At 40.0% G+C, this 21,484-nt stretch overlaps 1 protein-coding gene across 8 annotated transcripts in view; it reads left to right on the forward strand.

Moving 5' to 3' along the window:
* NCK2 (NCK adaptor protein 2) overlaps positions 1–21,484 on the forward strand; it is a 161,002-nt gene that overhangs the window by 44,167 nt on the left and 95,351 nt on the right. For 5 of the 8 annotated variants that reach the window (XM_034758057.1, XM_034758055.1, XM_034758049.1 and 2 more), the window contains exon 2: positions 17,675–17,748. The gene's annotated coding sequence lies outside the window, so the exon portion shown is untranslated. Of the gene's footprint in view, positions 1–5,971; positions 6,647–17,674; positions 17,749–21,484 lie in introns of those variants that run through there. The other 3 variants (XM_034758051.1, XM_034758056.1, XM_034758050.1) reach the window with 3 other exon arrangements.

Here is a 21,484-nt window from a genome sequence, read left to right on the forward strand (position 1 = left end):
ACAGCGGGTATTTTTAGTAAAAGTCATGGACAGGTCATGGGCCCATGAATTTTTGTTGACGTCCGTGACCTGGCCATGACTTTTACTAAAAATACCGTGACTAAAATGTAGTCTTAATGACCTTTTAAAGCTGTCTAAGAAGCCTCTCTGTTGCCTCAAATTAAGGCATGTTGCAGTCCAGGATACTCCTGCACCTTCATTCAGATACCAGAGACAATATTATTCACCTTTTTTGTCATCTTTCTTCTCTCAAAAAAGACCTAAGTATCAATAACAGCATCCTCCTAATTTCTGAGTGTCAATATATGAAAAGATCCTCCAAACCCAAGGTCAGTCCAAAGAATTCTTCTCTGACTCCTTCTTTGCCTAATTTTAGACCTCAAGTTTGACATTACAGCTGAGAGCAGCAAACGAGTTTAGACTTTTATTCTCTACACTTTGGAGAAGTTTTTTTTTTATTATTATTATTAAGACAAGCAACAAATGGCAAAACATCAATATGGACAGAGCGGTGTTGGATGTTATAAAAGAGGATTACACCGTTACAGGTCAAGACCATTCCTCCATTCCACCATCTCTTCCCTTCCATTTTCAGGGACCCCTCTCATGCCAGTTTTCTGAGGGTAGAAGTCCATTCTCTGCTATTACAGGGCGATAAAGGAGGTTCTGGAAGGTCTCGGGAATCAAGGTTTTTACTCTAATTTTCTAGTTCCAAAGAAGGATGGATGCTTCCAACCAATCCTTGATCTGAGAAAACTAAACAAATACATCAGTAAGTTTTACTTCAGGATGCTGACTCTCAGTTTAGTCATCCATTCTCTTCTCTAGATTGAGAGCGGCGTACCAATCTCAAAGACGCTTACTTCCATATTTACATTCAGCCATTTCATGGTAATTACCTTCATTTTGTCCTAGGGCAGAACCATTTCCAATACAAGATTTGACCTTTCTACAGCACCTCGGATTCTTATAAATGCCTTTCTGTAATAGCAGCCTTCCTGGGAAGACAAGGAATTTTCATGTTCCCGTATCTTGACCACTGGCTTCTGTCTCACTCCAAAGACAAGTTGAACAACATTCTCTTTACATATTCTGTATTTCAAAATTACGTTTCTGATAAACAAGAAAACAAATCTATATTGTGCCCAACACAACTTCATAGGAGGAGTTCTCAATATTCTGGAGTCGAGAGCGTACCTTCAACAGGAAAAATTCCAAAAAAACCTGAAATCCAGCATACAGTGCTTACTCCAGAAGTACTATTTTTCCTCATCTTTCTGGGTCTTGTGACATCAAAAACGTATGACATACACCTTATGCAAGGCTCAGAATGAGATCTTTTCAACAGTGGGTTTCAAAAAATTTCAGACCCACTATAGTTCCAAGGAAAGTTTGGAATCCTATTCTGTAATGGATGAATACTGAGAATACACTGAAAGGAGTGATGTTCAATGCCCCACCTCCTTCAGTAATAATGACAACAGACTCTTCCAAGACAGATTAGGAGGTGCATCTCAACAAATTAACAAGAGGTCTCTGGAATTTGCAAAAATCGCAACTTTACATCAGTGTTTTGGAATTAAGGGATATCAATTTAGCACTGAAATCTCTCCTCCTTCAAGTTCAGAGCTCTGTGGTTCAAGTCACAGTAGACAATATGGTGACAGTATATTATGTAAATAAAAAAGGAGATGTCTGTTCATCACAGTGTTGCCCAAGAAGCAATAAAACTGTATGGGGATGGTGGTGCATACATCACAAAATTTACCTGATTGCATTGCATGTATCAGGATCTCACAACTAACCGGTAGACCAACTGAGGAGAGACTCCTCTCAGGTTCACGAATGCCTCTGAAGGAATCAGTGATTCAGGACATGTTCCATCTCTGAGGATTTCCAAACATAGACCTCTTTGCCAGTAGCCTCAATACTACATTCCCCTGCTTATGTCTGAGAGCAGGGGCAGACATTCATTTGTTGATGGATGCTTTTCTCATCAGTTCGGGGATGTATGCTTTCCTGCCCCCCCCCCCCCCTTTTTTTAAATTAACATTGAAGGTGGTAAAAAAGATCAGGCAGGACTCAGCCAAAATGATACTAGTTGCTCCAGTATGTCTAAGACAGCAACAGGACACAGACTTGTTTCTCCTCTCCAGAGGGAAATTCAAATGCTTACCAGTATCACCAGATCTCCTATCATAACAAGGGGGAAGGAGTGTACCATCCAGAACCTGAAGCGCTACATCTCACGGCATGAGCATGTACTACATAATTAAAAAAAAAAAATCATCTATAAAATGGTATGATCTAAAACAGGGGTTTTGAAACTGGGGTCGGGACCTCTCAGAGGGTCCTGAGGTTATTACATGGGGGGTCGCAAGCTGTTAGCCTCCACCCCAAACCCGGCTTTGCCTCCAGCGTTTATAATGGTGTTAAATATATAAAAAAGTGTTTTTAATTTATAAAGGGGTCACACTCAGAGGCTTGCTATGTGAAAGGGGTCACCAGTACAAAAGTTTGAGAACCACTGATCTAAAATAAGGAGATTTCTCCTATGAGTATCAGATAAGGGTTTTAATCCTGTATTTGCTCCTATTCACTGTATTTCAGAGTACTTGCTTGTCCTAAAGAATAAGGGATTATCCATTGCATCCCTTAGAGTGCCTTTAGCTGTAATAGCAACTTTTCATAATCCTACAGATGGAAAATCAGTTTTCTCATTATATTGTAAAAGGTTTTCAAAGGGTCTGTTGACTATCTGCCAGTAAGAGACACTGTTTCTCTATGGGACTTAAACTTAGTTTTAACACACCTTGCTCTCTATTTCATCTTTCCATTAAAACAGCCTTTATTATAGCAGTTACATTGGCTAGAAAAATTAGTGAATAGCATGTCTTGATGGCAGACCTTTCATTTACAGTTTTTTATAAAGATAAAGTAGTGCTCCTGCTGCCTCCCAAGTTTTTTACTTCAAGTAACTTCTGATTTTCATGTTAATATGTTAACTTGCCAGTATACTTTCTAAAACCTCACACTCATAAAAGTGAATCAAAGTTATATTGCTTGGATGCTAAGTGTTTTATCTTATTATTTAGATAGAATTAGAGAGTTCAAAATCTCACATAAACTGTTCATTTCCTATGCAGATAACTGTAAGGGGAAAGCTGTTTCTGCTCAAACTTTAACTAGATGGGCAGACAGTGCGTAGAAGTGAGTTACAAGAATGTTTCACATTCTCTGCTTACTGCTATTAAAACACATTTTACTAGTGTAGTTGCTATTTCAGCAGCATACTTTAGACATGTTCCAGTAATTTAAATGTGTAAAGCAGCTACATAGAGCTCAATAAATTTTTACTAAACATTATGCATTAGGCATAGCTGCTAGGTCTCATACTCAATTTGATAGGACTGTTCTGTAATCTGTTTAATTAGGACACCTTGTCCCACCATCCATTTAATATGCACTGCTGACCAAACTGCCCCAAAAGTTGGATTATGCAGAGGTCACTAGAAGAAATGAATGTTTCTTGAGGTTCTTTGAAATGGACTCTGCATATTCACACACACCACCTTCCTCCTTCCCCTTTTCTGCGGAGTCCTAATTATTCTATGCTTTACATTAGTGATGGAAGGAATTAAGGTGGTAGCTACTGCCATGCCCTTTTTATAGCCACACCCCTCAGAACACTCTAGAACACTGAGGCGACATGTGTGCATGTCAGCACTGACATTCTAACAGACACTACTTATAGAAGTTTCCACCATTCAGCGGTGCCAGTTGTCGCATATCCCAAAAGTACATCTTGAAGAACCTCGGTTACAAGTAACCAGCCTTCATTTCACAACTTCTTCATCTCTCAGTCATTTGAAGTCCTAGAGTAGGAGATGGAAAGAGACAAAGAGCCAGACAGTGATGATCTGCTGGCACAGTGATTCTTGTTAGTGGGCCTCATTCAGGTGCAGGGAGAGGCTGGTCAAAGGTGGAATGGCCTGTTAGTTGTTTTCATGACATCCTCTCCCCAAAGTGATCAGTCTTGGGGATTCTGGAATGCCAGTCTTCCCTTATGTGTCTTGTTGAATTGAAAAGAGAGGCTTCTTAACCTTGTCCTTGATGCTTATGGCTTACAAGTTTTGCTTGCTCCACCTTGTAGTACCTCCTTCCAACATGCACAGATAAATCAGATGCGAGGAGCATCTTGGAGCCATGCAGCTTAGTTCAGTCAAGTTTGAATTAGATCACTATTTATTTTTTTCAAGTTGAGGCTCACTAACATTCTAATTCTATATCACAGAGACTGTTTATCTGTGATTCCTCCACCCTCACCCTCAAATGTAAGAAATCCAGATGTAAAAGATATATTTGAGGAAGCTGGTATAATCTCATCTATATGAAAGGTCCTAGAAAGACATTGTTGCCAGTTCATGAAAAATTCATTATAAAATCACTTTAGAAGAAATTAATGAGCAAATATTAGCTCAACAAAAACGTCCCGTGATGCATTGTTTTCCGTCCCAGCATTCTGTGGGCTTCCAACTGCATTTCATGGCATTTTTCAATGGCCCCTCTTTACTGTGTGCCCACCATCTCTGTGCGAAAGGATAGATCCTGCACTACTCTCTACTGTTGTGGTAACTGTCATTAACGCTTCATTGATGGTCATGCAGTATATCAGGAGCTTGCTATCTGAACAGGAATCAGAGTTGCCTGACCTGTTGCATGCCATAGAAAGAAACAACACCAGATTACTTTTGGCATTCATGGAGTAGCTGAACACGGGGGACTGCCACTTTTGGGCTCGGGAAACAAGCACTGAGTGGTGGGATTGCATTGTTATGCAGGTCTGGGCTGATGAGCAGTGGCGACAGAACTTTTGGAAGCCGAAAGCCACCTTCCTGAAACTGTGGGCAAAGCTTTCCCCAGCCCTGAGGCACCAGGACACCAAAATGAGAGCAGCCCTATCGGTGTAGAAGCGTGTGGCAATTGCTGTGCAGACACTGGTGATTCCAGACTGCTACCGATTGGTTGCGAATCGGTTTGGAGTCAGTAAGTCAACCATTGGGGTAGCTTTAACGCAAGTGTGCAGGACCATTAATGGCATCCTTCTCCGAAGGGCTGTGATTCCTGGCAATGTGTGTGGATGGCGTTGCGGAAATGGGCTTCCCTAACTGTCGAGGGGCAACAGATAGAATGCATAATCCAATTTTGGCCCCAGACCATCTTGCGACAGAGTACATCAATAGAAAGGGGGTGTTTCTCCATGGTATTGCAGATGCTTGTGGATCACTGCGAGTGTTTCACTGACATCAACACGGGGTGGTCCAGGAAGGTGCATGACACATGCATCTTCAGGAACACCAGCCTGTACAGAAAGCTGCAAGCAGGGACTTTTTCACCAGATCAGAAGATTCCAGTGGGGGATGTTGAAATGCCCATAGTGATCCTGGGAAACCCAGTGTACCACTTATTCCTATGGCCCATGAAGCCTTACATGGGAAACCTGGACAGCAGCAAGGACAGCTTCAACAATAGGCTGAGTAGGTGCAGAATGACCATGGAATGTGCATTTGGCAGATTAAAAGCGTGCTGGAGATGCCTTTATGGCAGGTTAGATCTCAGTAAGGAAAACATTCCAATGGTCATAGCTGCCTGCTATACACTGCATTTGCCCAGGGGTGGAGTGCTGAGGCAGGTCGCCTGGCTGCTGATTTTGAGCAGCCTGATTCCAGGGCTTTTAGAGGTGCACAATGGGAAGCAATTCGAATCAGAAAGGCTTTGAGGCGACATTTTGAGACAGAGAACAAGCGAAGTGTATTTCTGTGCAGGAATCTTCTGTGCTTCATTAGATCAATTTTTGTTTGTAAACACTTGTGGTGATTCCTGAACGGGGTTTTCAGTAAGCAAATGATTAAACTGCATCTATATATTTTACTACCAGCTGTTATCACAATTTGTAGAACACAAAGATTTGTTATCTTTCAGAGATTTTGTTTTTATTAAACACCAATTAACACACAGTGTCTTGGTTGGAAGGGAGGTACCAGTATAGGGAAGTCTCTCATAGCTATGCCTAAATCCAGATATCATTTTGGAAGTTGTTCAAATGGGCGGAGAGAACAAGAAACTGAGAAGTTCCAGAAAGTTGAAAGGAATGTGTGGGAGGAGTTTGGAGAGGGCATAGAAAATATTGCTGTATGGCTGTGGGAGGCGAGGAGGGGTAAGCACGCATCTGTTCTGACTAACATGATTAGGGACGTTAGCAGCGCTGTTTGCTCCTCCATTACTTTTATCATCAGTGGCCTTTTGAATGTTCTCCTGATTTTCTTTTCTGTCCCATCTTTCCATTTCTCTCCACTCCCTGCTTTCCCTTTTTTCTGCCTCAGAGAATTGCAGCACCTCCTGGAATATGTCCTCCTTGCTCTGCCTTGGTCGCTTCCTTATCGGGCGGAGACACTCCGCTGGTGCATAGGGGGTTCCCCTGAAGGCCACTTCTGCAGAAGCACAAGAAACAATGTACAGAAGCATGATTGTTAGTGCATGCATAGCGTTGAATCATTATTGTAAAAAATACATCTCTTTATAAAATATCAAGCACTTTCTCACTGATCCTTGGCAATCACGTGTCTCAGCTAACACCCTAACGATGGTGAGTTCTGCCTGGGTGGGTGGGGGTTGTTGAAGCTGGGGTAAAGAGAGACTTTGGTGATTCCAGGGTAGCAGTGCAGGCACCTAGGGACATTATTGTAAATTCTGCCACCATTTTTCCACAGGGAGCGGGGGTTCATTGAAGCAGATTTCTCACTCCTGAGGGTATGCAAGGGTGCATCTATTGTATGTGTGCATCTTCAGACCTAGTCCCTGTGCTACTCCCCTGTGTGCCAGTTTGGTCCCTGCACAAGTAATTGCAGAGTGGCGCAGGAAAGTTTCCTACAGTGTGGGGAGCTCTGCCAAGGAACCTTTGGTAGAGGATTGGCAAGTACCTCCAGGAAAGCTTCCTAGAGATCTCTGGAGGATTCCCGTGAAATCTCGGAGTGCATCAACACACTTTTCCACCACACAGGTGATGGAACTCACAGGGTGATTTGAAGCACACTCAAACCCAGCTAATCTTCCACATTTCCATCCCTTCACCCAATTCTACAGTATACAAAGCAAAGAACAGCTGTACGTCATATAACCGAACAGCATCAACACAAATAAATCACTTACCAGGGGTGTCCTCTCCTGCTTCTTGCTTGTCGGAGAGGGAACGCTGGGACTGGCCGAACACCTTCCGAGTGGCGAAGAGTTCCTGACTCGCCGCCACACTGGATGACCCTGACGTGGGTTCCTCATTGTCCTTCAAGTTCACCTTCTTGTCCACGACTTTGAAGTGCTGACCAGAGTGGTCCAGATGGGTATTCTGGGACACCTCCTGGAGGCTATTTATGGCGACAAAACCAAGCACGGTGTCTACACTGACACTTCATTGATAAAACTTTGCAGCAAAAAGTCCTATGTCTCTCATTGAGGTGGTTTTATTTTGTCGCCAAAACAGAAGATTTCCCCCCCCCCCCAAAAAGTCGCATTGTAGTATGTACATCTCCACTGTTTTGTTGAGAAAAGCTGCCTTTTGTCGACAAAACTCTGTAGTGTAGACAAGGCCAAAAATAAGTAATCTCCGCCATTAAGTACTAAAAGAACTTGGCTATTTCTGTATATCTTTTGTTAGATGGTGACACTCTGACACCTTAGAGTGTTGCCATTTCTCCATATAAAAATGCTTAAACCAATTTAAATAACATTGTTTTAAAAAAAATGTTCTGTCAGGATTAAGTTATTTTGACAAGTTGCAGTTTGATGCAAATTACAAAACAAAATTTATAGTGGAAATGTTAACATTTAATTATAGTCCATATCAGTATAATTTATAAAGGAATTAATTCATTTAGGTTTCTTCTGGTCCTGTTTTCCCGCTCGAAATAGTTTTGTAACAACACTCCAAAGAGCACACATAATGTAGGGTGCCTCATCTCACTGATTCAGCTTGTCAGTATAGTGAATTGTCAATTTCCTTTGAAGGTAAAGGAAGTCACGTTTTTAATTAACTTAAAACAACTCATTCAGACCCTAATTATTTAAAAAGTTACTTGTACTATATATGAAGTTACTACTTATATTTTAGTAATGGATGGGGGGGGTGGCATATTGTGAAATGGATTTAAAAACATCTACTGTGTTTTTCTAAGTGAATGGCATCATGCACAGGCCAGAGTTTGAAGAGAACATGAATTCACGTGCAGGAGTAAAATGGGAGAGTATAGGCCAAATGCACTTTTTGTCTCTACTAATTAGGCCAGCATTCACATTTTTCACTTTTTTCAGTAATCTAAGGAACCAGCAACTGTCTGTTTGCTCAGCAGTGAATTCTTTTTTTGTGCTGCAGTTCACATCCCCTCTTTTGTTTTTTCCTGTTTACGTAGTATGAATGTTTTAAAAGAAAAATTAAACTGACTTTTGTAGACTATACAGTACATGGATGGACTTCCAAATTTGTTTCTTCCGATTATGTCAGAGGATATATAGCAACATGGCAATTAATGACATTTCTGCCTTTTTTATGTAAAATAAGAGGCAAAAATATTATGTAAATTGAAGTTTTTGCCTCTTGCTGCCTTAAGTTGTATGTTCTTTCCCCAACTTTTAAAAACAGTATTCAATGAATGAAGGGACTTTTTTTAGTTAGCAGATGCATGCTCTCCCCTCCACCCCCCGCTCATTTTCATAAAGAATTGGCAAAGAAACATTGGATAGCTCCATAGACATTCTTCATTGTAAAGGGAAAATATTCAATATACATCATGTCTTGAGTGAACTTATACTTAAATAAAACAATTCCCCCCCCCCCCCATCTATTGGGCTCCAAACTTTGTCAGCTTTTGACTGACAAGCGTTTATCTAGGTACTGCTTTATGGACACTAGTTATGTTTGCCACAAATGTATGGATAGCTCCCCTATTCAGATACACCTTTACCCCAATATAACACGACCCGATATAACACGAATTCAGATGTAATGCGGTAAAGCAGCGCTCTGGGGGATCAAAGCAAGTTCGATATAACGCAGTTTCACCTACAACGCGGTAAGATTTTTTGGCTCCCAAGGACAGTGTTCTATCAGGGTAGAGGTGTATATCATATGCTAAAATAGTAACCTGATTTGAAATGCCTGTCTAGCAGGGAGGTTTTATTGGAATGTTTGTAATAGCCCTAGACTAGAAGTGTAGTTGATTAGTAGTATATTTCAGTCTGTTGCAAAAAAGGTAATGTTTAATAGAGATAATTGGCTTTAGTGGTGCAGTGAACTGGCAAACTGCCCACATGATCATCCTTGCAGGAAGAGTGCATGGTAAAGTGTTGCTTCACAGTTGGTCCCCAGAAAGCTACTGGTTATACATCAAGCACTGAATTTTACAATAATTATCAGAGTCACTTGAACTAATTATCCTTTGAATTGAAATCCCTAAGCTACACAATATAGGTTTATGGGTAGGCTATTGATACTTAATGTTAATACACCACAATGAGATTATTTTAGTTCATGTCAGAGAGGTTGAACAGGGGAGAATCAAGAATTGTGAAGGCCTGAAAGGATGTCATTTAAAACAATCCTTACAAGAGGGAACCTAGATTTTTAGCAGTGGGGATAAAGGGGCAGATTTTAGATCTCCTTTCTCACTGTCTTTTTTTAATGTACTTTGTAAAGTATAATTACAAAAATGCTAATTCAATCTTAAACTGTACCTCCTAAAACCATTATGAACTGTGTAAATTTAGCTATTTTAAGTTTATTACTGAATATTTATTACTTGATGCTTGGAATACAACATTCATTTTATGTCTGATACTGTTAGCTGATATTGTATCAAAAACTATTCCTGCCTCTTTGACTGTGATCCTTGCCTCAAGACGGTTCATTAAATCCAGTTTCCACAAAATAAAGTTCAAACTCCTTATCCTGGCTTTTAAGATGTTGCAAACTGAGTGCTCAATACTATAAAAGATGCAAACAATAGTCTTTGCCCTGAATATCTTAAGTTTGAAAGAGAAACGAGACAGTGTGAGATTGTTTTAAAATATATATTACATCTGCCCTTCCTCCTCCTTCCACGTTTGTACCTTCGCTTCCATCTGATGCCCTGCTCTGTGTATGCTGCTCAACTTGTTGTTCTCTTATTTGTATCCTCAAACCTTCACAGTAAATAAAAACAATTTTATTTGAGTCCCATTATCTTACTTTGTGAGGTACCTTAACATGTTGTCTTATATGTTTTCTTGTATTAGATTTTCCTCATTTCCTAATCTTTGTTTTAGAGTAATGCCAGTGATATGCATTTGATTCTGCTATTGGCATCCTTTGAGAAGCAGTAAGTTTTGCAGTGTTTCAAGGGAACTGTTTAATCTCTCCTATGAGTCAATAGAAATACAATTCACAAAATCCTTACCACCTTTGAATAATACTGTTCAGGAAACTTAGAAACAATTTAGAAAATTAAATGTGTAATGTGAACAAAAGAGTGGCTATACTGGGTCAAACCAGTGGTCCATCTAGCCCAGTATCCTGTCATCTGACAGTGTGCAATGCCCGATGCATTAAAGGAAATGAACAGAACAGGGCAATTATCAAGTGGTCCAGTCCCAGCATCTGGCAGACAGAGGCCAAGAGACACCCAGAGCATGAGGTTGGATCCCTGACCATCTTGGCTAATAGCCATTGATGGACCTATCCTTAATGAATTTATTTAATTCTTTTTTCAACCCAGTTATACTTTTGGCCTTCACAACATCCCCAGGCAATGAGTTTCACAGGGTGACTGTGCGTTGTGTGAAGAAGTACTTCCTATGATTTGTTGTAAACCTATTGATTTTATTGGGTGCCCCCCCCTTGTGTTATGTGACAGGGTAAATAACACTTCCCTATTCACTTTATCCACACCATTCATGACTTAAAGACCTCTATCATATACCCCATTAGTTGTCTCTTTTCTAAGCTGAACAGTCCCACACTTTTAAATCTCTCCTCCTAAGGAATTGTTACCTGCAAAAATCTAGGGCACCCTGCCTATACCCTACCAAGGGGTCAAGGTGGGACCTGGTCAATTTAGGGCACCCCACCTATACCCCACCGAGGGCTCAAGGCGTGACCCAATCAATTTAGGTACCCCCACTCTATCCTTGCCTCCGGGGCTCAGGAAGAAACCTGGTCAATTTAAGTACCCGCCCTTTCCCTCGGGACTCAGGGCTCTACAGGTCTGCGGAACCTTTTCCCAGTGAAAAAGCTTTAAACAGCTGTGCTCTAAACATCTATTTATTAGCAACACACAGAGAATACGGATACCAAGCAAATCTGTTATGCTCACCACCCCAATTTACAGACAAATTTCACCCGATGGCCAGTCAGGATTGACTCATCTGGGGGTTCCTGCTGATGCCTCTGCACATAACGGTTGTGAAAGGGGTCAGAGTTCCAGCAGCTTGATGTTGAACTACAGTCTGGAAATGGTCCCCAAAGAACATTATTTTTTATTTATATTGTATAGGTAAAACTGGCTACCTCCTTCAAATTGACTAAACCTATCTCATTATCCCACACTTCTAAATAACAAAAATTTTAACCAGTTATGCACTGGAACCTATGTGTCCTCCTTCCTACGCAAGTTCTTTACATTTTGTCTTTCATGCCCAAATTGTAACTTTGTTGTGACCTTCTCTATTTGTGCAGATGGTCAGCATAAAATGCTGGTCAGAGCTTATTTTACCATTTGTTGAGTATCTTTCTATATTCTCCCTAATTTCCCAGCACCTTTACAACCTTGGTGGTTATAACTCTCCTTAGGGACATTCCTGAGGTGGGACTGCTTTAGCAGCAGCAGACCATTCCTTTTTTTTTTCTTTTCATTTCAATTTTAATGGTGAACTCCCTGAGTTTCAACCAAGGCTAGTTTAGTATGGGGTGGGGGTTGATCAGGTCTCAGGCCTACAGAATCTGTCCCATACCCTTAATTATTTTTGTTACCCTTCTCTGTACCTTTTCCATTTCTAATATAACTTTTTTGTGATGAGGCGACCAGAACTGCATGCAGTATTTAAGGTATGGGCGTACCATGGTTTTACAGGATTATGATATTTTTGTCTTATCTATCCCTTTCCTAATGGTTCCGAACATTTGGCTAGCTTTTTTGACTGCTGCTGTTGAATATTGAGTGAGTGTTTTAAGACCGCTATCCACAATGACTCCAAGATCTTTCCTGAGTGATAACAGCTAATTTAGACCCCTTCATTTGTATGATATTTGGGATTATGTTTTCCATAATGCATTATTTTGCATGTGGCTTATGTCCAGAATAGGAGAATAAAATGGAAACATTAACGTTTTAAATCCGTTCCATATAAAGGTTTTCTTGCTTTCCATTGTCAGCATCTCCCGCTTTACTTCTGTGTGGACAATCAGTGTTTGGCTGGCATAACACATCTTAACCGTGCAAGATATAAGAAAGAATAAGTAATATCCTCTTTGGATCTTCATACTTTTTTTATCCCGAGCCAAAGGATGGACTGTTAATTATGATATTTAAAGTCCCAGAAATTTTGAACTATTAAGACTTTTTCTCCTTAGCCCCAAATACTTCTTGAAATATTAGGACTTACCCTTTTCACAGATGAGAGCACAACTTATCCCATATCATTTTCTCAAAACAGGAGTTCATTTTATTAATGAGGAGAAAAGGTTTTCCAGGTCATCCTAAGTTTTCAAAGCCCAGCTGCTCATGTCTTGTCTTATGGCTTTTTATCCTATTTACAATTAATATTTTAGAGTTCTGTAAGTGTTATTAAACCTTGTATCGAGGTAGGTATTCTCCAGTCCAATCCTTTGTTTCTATATTCTGTAGTCCTGGGGAAATAATTTTTTTTTAGTCATTGAAATATTCTTGTAATGAGTATTTTATTAGTAAGTTCTATGTTTCTTTATTCAGCTTTTTTAAAATCCAAATTCCCATCCTTAAATTGCCAGTAGTTTTGCAGCTCACACATTTCCCATCTTAGCCTGTGAAGATTTTGATTGGGGGCAAAAATTGGTCATTTGAAGGAGGTGGTTCTGAGTTTAATATGTAGCAGGGTAGCTTCCCATGTCCAGCAAGCTAAAGATTTTCACAGGATACAAAAACCAAACTAGAATGGAGCCAAGAGAAGATGGCGACCAGCCTCCATCTTGTGCTTGTGTGCCTTTCCCTCTGTTGTTTTTTGTGTCAGTGTTAGGGGGGTTGTGTATACTTCTGGCTAAATCGGCACTGGTGCAATCAATGCAGCGGTGTCGATTTAGTGGGTCTGGTGAAGACAAGCTAAGTCGATGGCAGAGCACTCTCTTGTCAATGTCTGTATTCCACCTCCCTGAGAGGCGGAAGGTGAGTTTGTGGGAGAGCGTCTCCTGTCGACATAGGTCGATTTACAGTGGTGTAGATCAGACCTTACTATCAAATTAGTGATAGCAAAGAGGTTTTTGTGTCGTATTGTTTTTCCTTTGAAATGTTTACACTATCAGGTGGTCTTATTATTTTGACCTGTTTTTCTGAAGGCTGATTGAGGTGTAGAAAATGGAACTACGGTTGTCAGTTAAAAATGCTGGATTATTTTCCTTTTAGATATTTGGAAAAAATTAATCCAGTCCCCTTTAGGGTTGCTAACCCTCTAGGGTTGGTCTGGAGTCTCCAGGAATTAAAGATTAATCTTTAATTAAAGATTGTCATGTGAAAAAACCTTCAAGAATACGTCCAACCAAAATTGGCAACCCTAGTCCCCTCTCTGATATAAACTACTTCTTTTGCAATCAAAAGTGAGAAACAAACAAAAAAAGGCCTGGGGATGTATAAAATAATCAATAATACTGTTCTTGAAGCAAAATTTCACACAGACACAATTATATCTGCTAACAGATTTATCAATGAACTGGGATACAATAACTGGCAAAAGAAAAAAGAAACCAAAGTTAGTACCAAATGGGCACAATATTTTGTGGAGACATATTAATTATCTAATAGCTACTTAGATTTAAAGTATGTGGAGGGCTAGGATTAGAGGGAGAATTTGTGAGTAAAAATAAACATGTTTTTTCCATGTTATCCAGGGTATTCTTCTGGTACAGACCTAACAGGATGTTACAGAACTTTTAGCCAGTAAGGGGTGTTTGTGTATTTCTGCCCCCTCCACAGCACTAATTAATATTGCTTCATTTATTTCCTCCCTTCAAGATCACTCTTAATCTTCCAATTGCGAATAGAGAGCACTAATTTCCAGTGAGAATTACAGTAAATCCAAAAAAGGGCACAAAAATCCTCTGCTTTTCCCCTTTGTCTACTGAATCTCTGAGCGACAAGGTAGGTGAGGTAGTATTGGACCAAGTTCTGTTGGTGAGAGAGACTTGCTTTTGATCTACACAGAACTCTTCCTCAGGTCTGGGAAAGGTACTCAGAGTGTCACAGCTAAATACAAGGTCAAAGAGATAGTTTAGCATAAGCAGTAAGCACATATTCTAAGGGACCATTCAAGGTGAAGTGACCTGTTAGCTCCCTTGTACTCATAAGATAAAAAGAGGCATTAGTGTGTTACAGATTGTTATAAAACACCATAAATCTGATGTCTATATTAACACCAAAGAATCATAGGACTGGAAGGGACCTCGAGAGGTCATCTAGTCCAGTCCCCTGCACTCATGGCAGGACTAAGTATTATCTAGACCATTCCTGAGAGGTGTTTGTCTAACCTCAGAGGGGTAGCCGTGTTAGTCTGAATCTGTAAAAAGCAACAGAGGGTCCTGTGGCACCTTTGAGACTAACAGAGGTACTGGGAGCATAAGCTTTCATGGGTAAGAACCTCACTTCTTCAGATGCAAGAAGTGAGGTTCTTACCCACGAAAGCTTATGCTCCCAGTACCTCTGTTAGTCTCAAAGGTGCCACAGGACCCTCTGTTGCTTTTTACAGATTCAGACTAACACGGCTACCCCTCTGAGGTTAGACAAACACCTCTCAGGAATGGTCTAGATAATACTTAGTCCTGCCATGAGTGCAGGGGACTGGACTAGATGACCTCTCGAGGTCCCTTCCAGTCCTATGATTCTTTGGTGTTAATATAGACATCAGATTTATGGTGTTTTATAACAATCTGTAACACACTAATGCCTCTTTTTATCTTATGAGTACAAGGGAGCTAACAGGTCACTTCACCTTGAATGGTCCCTTAGNGAAAGCTTATGCTCCCAGTACCTCTGTTAGTCTCAAAGGTGCCACAGGACCCTCTGTTGCTTTGTCTAACCTGTTCTTCAAAATATCCAATGATGGAGATTCTACAACCTCTGTAGGCAATTTATTCCAGTGCGTAACCACCCTGACAGGAAGTTTTTCCTAATGTCCAACCTAAACTTCCCTTGCTGCAATTTAAGCCCATTGCTTCTTGTCCTATCCTCAGAGGTAAAGAAAAACAATTTTTCTCCCTCCTCCTTGTAACAACCTTTTATGTACTTGAAAACTGTTATCATGTCCCCTCTCAGTCTTCTCTTTTCCAGACTAAACAAACCCAATTGTTTCAATCTTCCCTCATAGGTCATGTTTTCTAGACCTTTAATCATTTTTGTTGCCCTTCTCTGGACTTTCTCCAATTTGTCCACATCTTTCCTGAAATGTGGCACCCAGAACTGGACACAGTTCTCCAGTTGAGGCCTAATCAGCACGGAGTGGAGCAGAAGAATTACTTCTTGTGTCTTGCTTACAACTGCTAATACATCCCAGAATTATGTCTGCTTTTTTTGCAATAGTGTTACATTGTTGACTCATATTAAGCTTGTGGTCCACTATGACCCCCCAGATCCCTTTCTGCAGTACTCCTTCCACGGCAGTCATTTCCCATTTTCTATGTGTGCAGCTGATTGTTCCTTCCTAAATGGAGTACTTTGCGTTTGTCCTTATTGAATTTCATCCTATTTAGTGCAGACTATTTCTCCAGTTTGTCCAAATCATTTTGAATTTTTATCCTATCCTCCAAAGCACTTGCAACCCCTCCCAGCTTGGTGTCGTCCACAAACTTTATAAGTGTACTCTCTATGCAATTATCTAAATAATTGATGAACATATAGAACAGAAGCAGACCCAGAACTGTTCTCTGCGGCACCCTCTTGTTATGCCCTTCCAGCATGACTGTGAATCACTGATAACCACTCTCTGGGAACAGTGTCTAGCAAAGTAATGAATTTAAGCTCTCAGGCTTGTCTTTTGAAAGGGCTGTTCAGGTTTCCTTTGAGGATGAGCACTGATAGGTCAGATATAGTGGAATCACTTTGTGAAAAGTGTTCACCCACAGGTGGCATGGGGTTTTTGTCTTTTATCATTTTCCTGTGTCAGTTCATTAGAGCGTGTGGTAATTGTCTGGCTTCACCCACATAGTTATCAGGACATTTAGTGCACTGGATGAGGTACACCACATGGTGTGATAGGCATGTGTAAGACCCAGAGGTCTTGAAAGGAGTGTTATGAGGGGTGTTGATCATTGTAGGAATGGAGATATGTCTGTAGGTTTTGCATCTGTTGTTCTGGCAGGATCTGATGCCCCTTTGAGTTGGTGTGGCCTGGTCTATGGGAAGCTTGCGTCTGATGATGAGCTTGGAGAGATTGGGGGCTTGTTTGAAGGCCAGAAAAGACTGTTCAGAAAATATTTCTTTCAGGATGAGGTCCCTCTTGAGTATGGATTGTAGTTTGATGTTACCACTTATGGGTTCCAGTGTGGAGTAGTAGGTGACAACTAAGTGTGTTCGGTCAGAGGGGATTTTATTTCTGTATTGAAGCAGGTTCTCTTGTGGTATTTGGGCCCGTTCCATGATGCAATCTATACATCCACCAAACAAGGGGACTCCGCCAGAGAAGTAATTTTCATTAGCTAAAAATTACACCATAAAAGAAACCAAACAAAACTGTCATTTTCGTTTCTTGCTTGAATTGGATTTTTGTTTGTTTGTTTGATTAAAACTGGGCTAGCTATTTCTGTGGGTATGTGATAGCATTTTGGGAGCACAGTACTACCAATCATGAATTAATGGATTTGCAATATGTGAACTGTCAGACATCCTACAGGGTTTGAAATGTAATTAAAAAGGGCAATGACTGTTCAAGCCCTTCATAGTCCCTTCTAAAATATTATTCTATCACTAAAAATATTTACTCAGGTATAATTAACACTGTTTATTATATGGCATTTTTAAACATGGTGGCAAATTAATATACTATTGTAAAAAGGAAAGGGTAAAAGTTAGTTGCTTTGACAAATTTGGTCATCTTAACTTACTGTATTTTTACTTCAGTTTATACACGGCCTCTCACAGTATGCTGTTTTTATTATTTGGACGGACTACAATTCTTCACAATCCTTCTATATATAGCTCTTCTTGCTGAAAATGAATAATTTTTTGGTGTATCGGATCATACCAAATTAAGTCTAACAAATTAACTTAAATAAATTGTGCCACACTGTACTTGCCCTGCTGTACAGATTTCCTTATGAAAATTTCATACAACTTAATCCAAATTGAATAAATAAAAATCCCAAGGTAAATTTATTGTTAGAATTGAAATGTCTGCATCTTTGCTGTTTCAGTGACTTCTTGTGAACATAATTTTATTGGAGAATCCTGCCTTTCGCTGTCTGGATCCTTTAACAGTGTGCCAAAGGTGAGTTGACGCTGGCCTCATTCTCATAACTTAAGATGATAGGAAGCTAATTGGATGAATTAGTTGGTACGCTGTTTATTTAATGTACTTCAGTGCTTATAAATTGTTAAGCTACCAAAAAAAGTGTTAAAGCTTTTTCCTCCACTAATTTGAGCCAAGTAAATTTTAGCTCTCTTTCATAAGTGAAGAGGATCAGATTTAAGAATTAGATATTGCTGAGAGCTGTATTTGGCTCTTATCCTATATTTTCTGTTATCTAGCTTCAGGATTTTTTTTACAGTGCTCAGCCATAGTTTGTTAGCTTTGCTTTATTAACAGGCTCAGCATTGATTCCTCATGGTTTCCTAAAAACTAGCTCCATAAAATAAATACTATTGTGTACAATGTTTAAAGACAAACAGAATTTTGTTTATCACTTGCTTATTGTACATGCCTTCTTATAAAGGAGGAGCAGAACTGTACTTAGTACATTTTAAGGATATTTTGGGGGGCAGTCTCCAAAGACATGAGGTTGCCTGATTAAATTGTGTTTTATACAAGATTCATTGTACAGAAGAATTTTGTTAATTTCTATTTTTGTAATCCACACACCACACCATACCATTTGCACATGGCAACTGTACTCTGTCACCATGATTTGGCAGAAATTTATTACCAGAATGCTGTGTGAAGAGGCTTCATCTTACTAAGACCTCGGCTTTACAAAAAAATACGACAGAACACTGAATAGTCTTGTGGCTGCTGTACAGAGCTGGGAGTCGTAAGATCTATGTTCTGTTCATGGCTCTGTCATATATTTCTTAAATTATTGAGAAGAAATCATTTAATCTCTCTGCTCCTTAGTTTCTTCATCTATAAAATGAAGAGGGATGTTGTGTGAGACTGAGTTCTTAAAAATGTATAAAGCATTTGAAATCTTTAGATGGAAAGTAATATGGAAGTACTGAATGTGCTTTTAATTTGTTTTGAGTTCTTAAGAACCTGTATAATGATAGAAACTAAACATCACTTGTTAAATAAATACACAAGTGTACTTAGTAATGCATTATTTTTACTTTTTTATGTTTGCTTGTTTGTAGTGGCTAACTTAAACATAGTAATTTGTTATGCATTTTTAGCATAAATGTAGTGACATTTTACTGTATGTGAATTGGCAAAGATGCATCATAACAAAAGAGAAAACAAAAAAAATACCACTGACTTTACCAAACCTTTTTTAACAATACTTGTTGTTTTTCATATGAAAGATGAAATGCCACTATTTGAAGTAGTATCCTGTTACATAATAGTCAAGGATTCACACACCACTTAGCTCAGAGTTTTGCCATTTCCTGGTAGACCTTGTGCGTCGATGTTAGGTGAACCACTTAAAATAAGAACAAAAACAAAACAATCCTTGTGAAATTAAGAAGGGGTATGTGTATGTGCACACATAAGTACTTTTTTTTTTTGGGGGGGGGGGGGGCAATACCTCTAGATTTTCTTCTTATAGTAGAGGTAGAAGTACTTGAACTAGTTTGGTAGAAGACAACATTAGAAGCTTTTTCTACACAAGGCACTGATGCATGTTTAATCTTAACCTGTGACTAGTACAGTTGCCATTTATGGGATAATTTACACAATTAAAGTTAAGGACATGCTTAAGTGCTTTGCTGAATCAGGTCCAAAATATGTACTTAATTCAAATTTGGGTTCACATAGGCAAAAAAATTATTTTGTGATATACATGGTTTATTTTTTGGAGCCATGTGTGGTTTTTATGCTTTTCATAAGTAATGTAGTGACTGCACATGTTCTGAGAATATCTACTTTCATATTTAATACACTAAGTGTCCTAGTTTTAAATGTAATTCGTAACATATACATGGTCAAAATAGTCTGTTACATTGAAGAACACAATGTTTAATGTATAATGGTTTTCAGTAAATTTTATTGTATACAGATACTTGTTTGTCTAAGAAATTCAATTACCATATATACTCGTTCATAAACCGAATATTTTAGTAAAAAAGGGAAGCACCAGAGACGGGGGTCTGCTTACGAACGGGTATAGAGAAGGAGAGGTGGGACACAGCCCTTCCCCCCAACAGAGGGAGCAAGGAGAGGCAGCACAGCCAGAAGGGAAGAGGTGGGGCCAGAGTCTCTGGCCACGCTGCTCTCCCCCCAGCCTCCGAAGCAGCTGCAGCTCCAGGGCTGGCAGGCTGCAGCCACGCCGCTCGGACCCGACCCCCAAGCAGTCTGTGGCCCCGCTGTTGGAGCACACTGCAGCCGTGTCACCCGGCCCAGCCTGCTGGAACATGCTGCGGCCGCGCCACCCGGTCTGGCCTGCCGGAGCAGGCTGCAGCCATGCTGCCCAGCCTGCCGGAGCAACTCCAGCCATAGGTCAGAGACATCCTCCCCAGATAAGGTGGAAAGGGATGGGATGGGGAGAGTGTGGGGGTCCTGGGCTAGGGGTAGGGTCATGTGGGGGGTGGTCACAGGGGTTACTCCCCTGACTCCCAGCTTCTCTCCCCACCCCCACCAAAAAAATTTCCCCACCAGTTGCTATCCCGGCCTGTCAAGGTAAGCAGCTGGCGCGCCGGGACACTTTGTTTACTTAGGTTTACCTCCATGCCTGTGGTAAACTTACAGACATGGACGCTCGAGGTAAACAAACCATCTCGGATCACCAGCGGCTTATCCTGATGGCCCGGGAGCCAAAGTTTGCTGACCCCTGAATTATAGGGTCATCTTATGGACGGGTTATAAAAATTTTCCATTTTTACTTATCGATCTTGGGAGGGTTGGCTTATAAACGAACCGGCTTCTGATCGAGTATATGTGGTAATATCATTTGAAGTACAGAAGTAGAATAATCTTCGTTTTTCACTTGTAGAATGATTTCTGTCTTATTCAGAGAAATTCTTAAATGCCACATTAAAGAACATTTTGTGATGATAACCTCACTAAATTCTAATCTAAGATTTTTGAGAGAGACTGATTTGCAATAATTTGTTATCCCAGCATGAGGGTGTAAATATAGTCTGTTTTAGAATGTAATACTGCCAAGACTATTACTCTGCAGTTTTAAACTGGGAAGACTTGTTACTAATTTCTTTGAATAAAAAAAAAGGGTTACATTTTAGAGTTTTACAATACAAGATACTTGCTAAAGTATTTTGGATAATAGTCATATGTATACTGGCAAGGATTAATTTGGTTATAGACACAGAGAAAATGGATATATGGATGAATATTTTATAGGTAGTTTTTTTTTTAAGAGCATCTTTCTTCATAACCCTATATGCTAAGTAGGTCATTTAATGATATACGTGTGTGGAGAAGAGAGAATTTAAGGCCATGTCTACACTAGTACTTAGGTCGGCAAAACTTTTGTTGCACAGGGGAAAAAAACACCCCTGAGTGACGTAATTTTCATTGGCATAAGTAGTCGTGTGCACAGTGGTATGTCAGCGGGAGAGAGCTTCTTCCACCAATATAGCTACCACCACTCATTGCGGGTGGTTTAATTATGTCTTTAATTAATTGAGCTCTCTCCTGTCAGAATAGAGCAGCTACACAAGAGATCCTTACAGTGGCATGGCTGCTTTGGTACAGCTGTGCTGCTGTAAACTCTAGTGTAGATTTAGCTTAAATTGGACAAGATTAGGTGTAAACAGGTACAAATGAAAATTGTCACAGCTTCAAAATACTCAACAGGCTTACCAAAATAATGTCACGTTAGGTTGTGATCAAA

Source organism: Trachemys scripta, chromosome 1 (genome assembly GCF_013100865.1).
Source record: "Trachemys scripta elegans isolate TJP31775 chromosome 1, CAS_Tse_1.0, whole genome shotgun sequence".
NCBI lineage: Eukaryota > Metazoa > Chordata > Testudines > Emydidae > Trachemys > Trachemys scripta.